This window comes from Bos indicus x Bos taurus, chromosome 15, assembly GCF_003369695.1.
Source record: "Bos indicus x Bos taurus breed Angus x Brahman F1 hybrid chromosome 15, Bos_hybrid_MaternalHap_v2.0, whole genome shotgun sequence".
In the NCBI taxonomy this organism is placed as follows: domain Eukaryota; kingdom Metazoa; phylum Chordata; class Mammalia; order Artiodactyla; family Bovidae; genus Bos; species Bos indicus x Bos taurus.
In genome coordinates, this window is record NC_040090.1 from 33,218,593 (window position 1) to 33,225,659 (window position 7,067).

The 7,067-nt window shown below is 40.8% G+C and overlaps 1 pseudogene; it reads right to left on the reverse strand.

Moving 5' to 3' along the window:
- Nucleotides 1-5,495: 5,495 nt before the first annotated feature.
- On the reverse strand, nucleotides 5,496-6,539 carry LOC113904897 (annotated as a pseudogene).
- Between the last annotated feature and the right edge of the window lie 528 nt (nucleotides 6,540-7,067).

Genomic DNA, 7,067 nt, shown 5'->3' on the forward strand with positions numbered 1-7,067 from the left:
CAGTTGGGCAAATGTAACAACACTGAATATCTTTGGTATTGAATGAGTGATCTTTGTGCTGGTTGGGTTTGCTATGAATGGGACCTGTGTCTAGTCACTTCACATAAAGAATTGTCAGGAGAATAGGAATCCTCTCATTGACATATGGACGAAGACCCCCAGGATGCCACCCTTGGGTCTTATCATCTGTGAGCTCTGCGAATACCTCCAGCAGGTAGACCACCTGGAAGACCCTCTGGTTGAGGTGCTCCTGGCAGCCCAGTGGAAAACAGGCAAGAGCTTTCTGCACACGATCTGCTTCTACTGAAAATCTTGTCTGGCTTCAGCTTCTTAGTCAGTAAGAACCTGTGCCTGGACATTGGGCTAGGCGGTATTTGCTCTGCAAGGATCTCATAGCCCTTTTTGCTAAAAGCCATCCTTATGATTTTTTTCAGGTGTACCCCACCCAAGCATGGAAATGCAGGAGAAAAGCGTTATATGGATAATGGAACTTGAATCACCAGGAGCCATCAAAAACCTTCCAGAGTGAGGGATGATGGTGTGGGGATTTGACTTGGAGGGAACAGTTCAGTGCTCACATGGCTCTGCAAGGAAGTGAACCTGAAGGACTCTGCTTTTCAGATCAACTACTGAAGGCTTATAATGGAGTGCTGGACGTGCTTGTTCAGTATAATCAGGAGAGAAACTTGTCTATTTCATCATTTTAAAACAATACCCTTTTTGCTCTTTCGTAGTTTTATATAAATATATAAATTTTTATTGAGATGTCATTCTAGTGAATTGTTTTTACTTAGAAATATATTTATATTTAGATTGTATGTCTTTTTTTCCCGAATACAATATTGTAAACTAAAAAAAAAATTGTATGCCTTTTACTAATGCCAATCTTAAGAGAAACAGCATAGATTATGTGTGGCATTTACTAAGATCCCATCATGATTTTTTCAATTAAATAGCTCATGACATTAAGTAAAATGAAATAAAACCCTCTGAATTATAGAAAAAGTGTCGTTTGTGGCAGTGCAGGGATCTTACAAAGTGAGCCCTCTGATTTCTTATTGTTCAATCCATGTGAATTCCATGGAGAAAAAGTTTTCTTTCCTAAGTTCTTTCTTCATGCTAGTTGAGTTCCTATCCGGTGGGTAAGGGATGGCAAAAATGACAGAGGAGTAAAATGCTGCAGGTACTGCAGTGGAGAGATAACAGTGATTAATTACAAAATATAAAGTGTATATGAAATAGATAACTAATAAGGACCTTTTTCTGGGCTTCCCAGGTGGTGCTAGTGGTTAAGAACCCAGTTGCCAATGCAGGAGACATAAGAGATTCAGGATTGATCCTTGGGTCTGAAAGTCCTGGAAGACTTTCAGTCTGAAAGATCCTGAAAGTCCCTGGAAGCGGGCATGGCAACCCACTCCAGTATTCTTGCCTGGAGAATCCCATGGACAGAGGAGCCTAGTGGGCTACAGTCCATGGGGTTGCAAAGAGTCCAATATGACTGAGCGATGGGGCATGCACATGCTCAAGGACCTTGTCTATAGCACAAGGAACTCTCCTCCACTCTGCAGTGACCTATATAGATATATATGGATAAAAAAGGTTGAAAAGAGGGGATATATATGAGTGTGTATAACTGATTCACTTTCTTGTACAGTAGAAACTAAAATAACATTCTAAATCAACTATGGGCCAATATATATATATTTTTAATTTACTTAAAAACATCCAATATGTCTGTGAATAAATTAAAACAAATGGGATGGGAGATAAAGTAGATTGTGGAACGTGGTTTGTCTAAGTCGCCTTAAAGGTCATAAAAATATAAAAATGTTTGGGGAGTTAGAACTTTAAGGTTGGTGAATTTAGTGTTTCACATTTTGATCTAGTGGTAGATTTCTTGTGGAACTATAGAAGCTGGTGTCTCTTGTAGAGTTAGAAAAATGCAGATGAGGAAGTTGTCAAAACCCTGAACATTGTGGGCATTGAGTGGGTGAACTTTTGGTTGCTGGAGTTTCTGTGAATGAAAACAGAAAGTGAGTAAAAGTTTGCTGGGAGGCTGCCTGGGCTCATGTTTCCTCCTGAAACCTGCAGCACCTGGGGCTTCCTTGTGTGGAGAGTTGGTGACAGATTAGAGAGGGTGATGAGAATGCAGAGATAATTTACATGGAGTGGTGGGTGTTACTACAGAATTTGGCCAGGACTATGAACTGCTGGTTGGATAAGGGCATAGCAGCCCACTCCACTGTTCTTGCCTGGAGAATCCCATGGACAGAGGAGCCTGGCAGGCTACAGTCCATAGCGTTGCACAGAGTCAGACATGACTGAAGTGACATAGCATGCACACATGAACTGCTGGCAGCATTCCAAAGGTATTTTCCAAGCTTCCTCAAGATAATTGCAGTTCCAGGATGCTGAGTCCTGATCTTCATCATTGGATGGTCCTTTTACCAGCCTCTTAGGATGCTCCTCACTATGGCAAGGTATTTTCAGCTTCAGATGCACCAAAGTCGGCCACAGATTGGACCAGAGTGCTGCTAAGTTCTCTGCAGGTCTCCTGGCACTCCATTAAAAAAACAAAACAAAACAAAACAAAACAAAAAACCTGGAACTGGGGGGCTGGGACTAGAACTGCTGCTGCTGTCACTTCAGTCGTGTCTGACTCTATGCGACCCCATAGATGGCAACCAACCTGGCTCCTCTATCCCTGGGATTCTCCAGGCAAGAACACTGGAGTGGGTTGCCATTTCCTTCTCCAATGCATGAAAGTGAAAAGTGAAAGTGAAGTTGCTCAGTCGAGACCCTATGGACTGCAGCCCACTAGGCTCTTCCATCCATGGGATTTTCCAGGCAAGAGTACTGGAGTGGGGTGCCATTGTTAAATACGGTGAAAGAGTAGTTTCCAGGTGGTATTAACATCATTGGTGTTGGTGGTTTTTCTAAAGGGAGGAGAAATTTGTCATTTTTAATGCTAACTAACAATAATATGTTTCCAAGTGTGAGGAATGGAAAAATAAAGACTTAGATGTGCTACTGGACATACAGTGGTTTCTTGACTAGACAAACATAATTCCAGTTAAGACACATAGGCAAATTAAATATTCATACGGTTGTTGTAGGTGAAATGGCAGCATTTGAATGCAAATTGTTGAAAGACATGAATGTACATGTAATTAGATATGTTAAGTATGCCAGTGATAGCTTTGGGACTCTGACGGGGCATGTGGACATGGCTGTGGGTATGTCAGAGCAAGTTGGATTTCATGATCTGGGTGATATTTGCCTTATAAGAATTTGTTAGGCTGTGCATTTGTTTTGTTTTATGTATTTGTGTGTGTATTTACAATAACAATTAAAAAAAATCCTCAAATGACAGAAATACTTTATATTTCAAGAGCCAACAGCCTAACAATATAAGTGTCAGTAGCTTCATTCATAATCAATTTATTTAAAATCCCTCATTTCCCAAATCCCTACCCCTACCCGTTGTTTCTTGATTTTATATCCCCTTTCTGACTGTTGTTCCTGCTTCACTTCACTCTGAATCCACAGGGCAGAGGATATAATACTTCCACATTATTCCACTGGCCAAAGAAAGTCATGAGGCGATCACAGGTGCAAGGGAGTGGGGAACAGACTGCACCTCATGAAGGAGGAATTGGCTTGTGTGGACAGTGGAGGGGTTGGTAGGGAAGGATTATTGGTACGCATTTGTGCAGATAGTCAGCCTTATTAGAAACACTATCCGGCTGAAAATGTCTGAAAGCTTGACAATATAGTCTGAAGGCATCGTGTGAGGACTAAGTTACTCTCAAATATTGCTGGGAGTCATGAATAATAGTATAGCCTGTACAAAGTGAATCTTTCCACATAAGACAAAACTACAAATGCATTAACCCCTGGACCAAGGTACCCCCACTTGCAAAAATAGACCATAGATCTTTCAACAGAGTTATCCAATGGAGAAGAGGAGAAAATACAGAAAAATAGACCTTTTTTAAAAAATATATTTTTAATTGGAGGATAATTGCTTTACAATGTTTTGTTGGTTTCTGCCATAAGACATTGTGAATCAGCCATGCTGCTGCTGCTGCTGCTAAGTCGCTTCAGTTGTGTCTGACTCTGTGCGAATCCATAGATGGCACCCCACTAGGCTCTCCCGTCCCTGGGATTCTCCAGGCAAGAACACTGGAGTGGGTTGCCATTTCCTTCTCCAATGCATGAAAGTGAAAAGTGAAAGTGAAGTCACTGAGTCTTGTCCGACTCAGCGACCCCATGGACTGCGGCCCACCAGGCTCCTCCGTCCATGGGATTTTCCAGGCAAGAGTGCTGGGGTGGGGTGCCATTGCCTTCTCCAGAATCAGCCATAAGTATACATATATCCCTTCCCTCTTAAGCCTCCCTCCCGCCTCCTCCCTGTTCCACTCCTCTAGGTTATCACAGAGCACCACGCTGACCTCCCTGTGTTATACAGCAGCATCCCACTAGCTATCTATTTTACAAATGGTAGTGCATATATGTCAACGCTACTCTATCAATTTGTCCTACCCTCTCCTTCTCCTGGGCTTTTCTGGTTGCTCAATGGTAAAGAATCCGCCTGCAATGCAGGAGACACAGGACACCACTACGCATCTTGTTGTGGTTCTTTCATTACATCTTTAGTTGTGGAGATGCTTTTCTTTGGTCTTAGGGTCATTTTCCTTGATAGCTGTCTGTAAATGGTTGCAATTTGGGATTGCCCATGGAAGCAGGTGAGCTTAGGGTCTTCTGACTCTGCCACGTTGGCTACACCTCTACATATATCAGTGTGTTTTTCATGTATGCTTGCTCAGTGTACTCTTACATGTTTGTACTGTATTTTCTCTTGTGTTGAATATTTTCTTCCAAACAGTTGATAATATAAATAAAATGAAAGATTTAGTAAACATTTGCTATGTTTAATGTTTTATAATGATAAAGGTTTACTGATACATACGCTCATTATTTATGGTCACATTATGTTAATGGTGAATACATGTGAATTTTAAGATATATATGGATTTTATAATTGTCTAAAAAGCAAAAGTATGATGAAAGCTACAACATGGGGCAAATGGCAGGAAAATGTCTGAATGAGATGAATAAAACAAGTGTAGCCATTCAAAGCATAGAATACCCTAATAAATAAGAGTTTAACAATTACCCAGGAAAGGTCACTGTTTCCAGGTCATTACATTCTAACCTCCAGCCTAGGAGTAGGGAGGTGAACTAATCTAGTTATGAATTCTATGTATAAGAAAATGAACTAAGACCCCAAAGGCAGTGATATCTAATGAGTTATTAAAGACGTTGCAAGAAACATTTACAAACCCATCCCTGATAAAATTGCTCTATGACAACAAGATACAGTTATTTAATTAGTATTTCCACTGTACCCTTCCACATCTTGATACAAAAACTAACCTAAAGCATGATGAGCATTACTGAGGAAAGCACAAGAGTAGTTTCCATTATTATAGTCATATCTGCTTTGGAAACAGCAAATGAACTACCAGGTCCCGAATCTGCTTGGTCTTAATCCCATGAACTGTGGGATTGAATGTAGGTGCAATGAGAATATAGACATTGGCCAGAAGAATGTAAATATGGAGTGGAATGTGGTATCCAAACCACTGAATGAGAACTGAGAAGATCCCAAGTCCGTAAAAGAGGATGATGACACAGATATGGGAGCCACACGTGTTGAGAACTTTGTGAGGAGCATCTTGGGAAGGGATGTGGAAGACAGCACGGAGAATAGGCATATATGAAACAAAAATTAGCACAACATCTAAGACCAAGGTCGACATTAGGACAAAACATCAAACCAGATGTTCTGTGTGAAAGTGGCTCAGATGTGTTCAACTCTTCGTGACCCCAAGGACTATACAGTCCATGGAATTCTCCAGGCCAGAATACTGGAGTGGGTAGCCATTTCCTTCTCCAGCATTTTGTTGGATATCGTTGCAGGAAAATTTTGCCAGGACAACGTGCTTACAAGCAGTGTTTGGGAGGATGTTATTTTGATAAAAAGTCAGTCTTTTCTGGAGAAATATTACAGGAAAAACTGTACAGTGACTTCTTAGGAAGATGGATATATGAATTTTCCCTATCAGTGTATGTGTAAGAACAGTGGTGTATGACAAGGGGTAGCATATTGCAATGCCATCACCAGCAAGATCCCAGACTTGTAAATGAAAGTGGAAAGAGGAAGCATACCTGACAAATGCAGCGATCCAGGGAGAGCTCTCCAGCATGGAACCAGAGGATCACCAAGGCCTGAGGGACTCTGCACATGGAGAGGACAAGGTCTGTTCCAGATAGCATGCAGAAGAAGAGGTACAAGGGTCATGCAGGCTGCGGTTGGTGAGGATAATGAAGATGAACAGCCTGTTCCCTAGCAAGGCAGCGGCATAGGAAGTAACAAAGGGGATGGAAATCCACATGTAGTGGTCTTCAAGGCCAGGGATGCCCAGCAAGCAGAAGACTGTGTGGCTAGCGCCAGTGTGGTTTAAGGTCCTCATACTTGGGAAGTTCTTCCAGAATCTCATGCTTATTCATGGAGACAGAGGAAAATCAAAAATATATGCAAATGTTTCTTTCGAATTATCATTTGATTTTGGTTCTTACTTCATCCCATTCCATTCTGATGATGTCAGGAATTTTGGATATATATATATATATCCAAATATATATATATATATATAAAGATAAGTAAGGTATGACTTGCTTTCTGAATGAAGCCTTAATTTCACAAGCAACATGGACCCATAGAGTAGTAGAGAAAATTAAATGAGTATTGTAATGATTAACATCTTTTTGTCCAAAATTAAGTGAATACACAAACAGAATGGAAAGAATAATTTACTCTGTATTTGTGTTGGTTTTAAGAATGAGTTTTTTTTTTAACTTACCTAGGAAAATAGTTTTGTGACTATGGGTAGGGAATTAAGAGAGGAGCAGAACAAAGGCTTTCCCTGAGCAGGTAGCTATGTCCTATTGTTTTGACTACTGAATAAAGAGTAGGATAGTATAACATGAGTTTTGAAAGG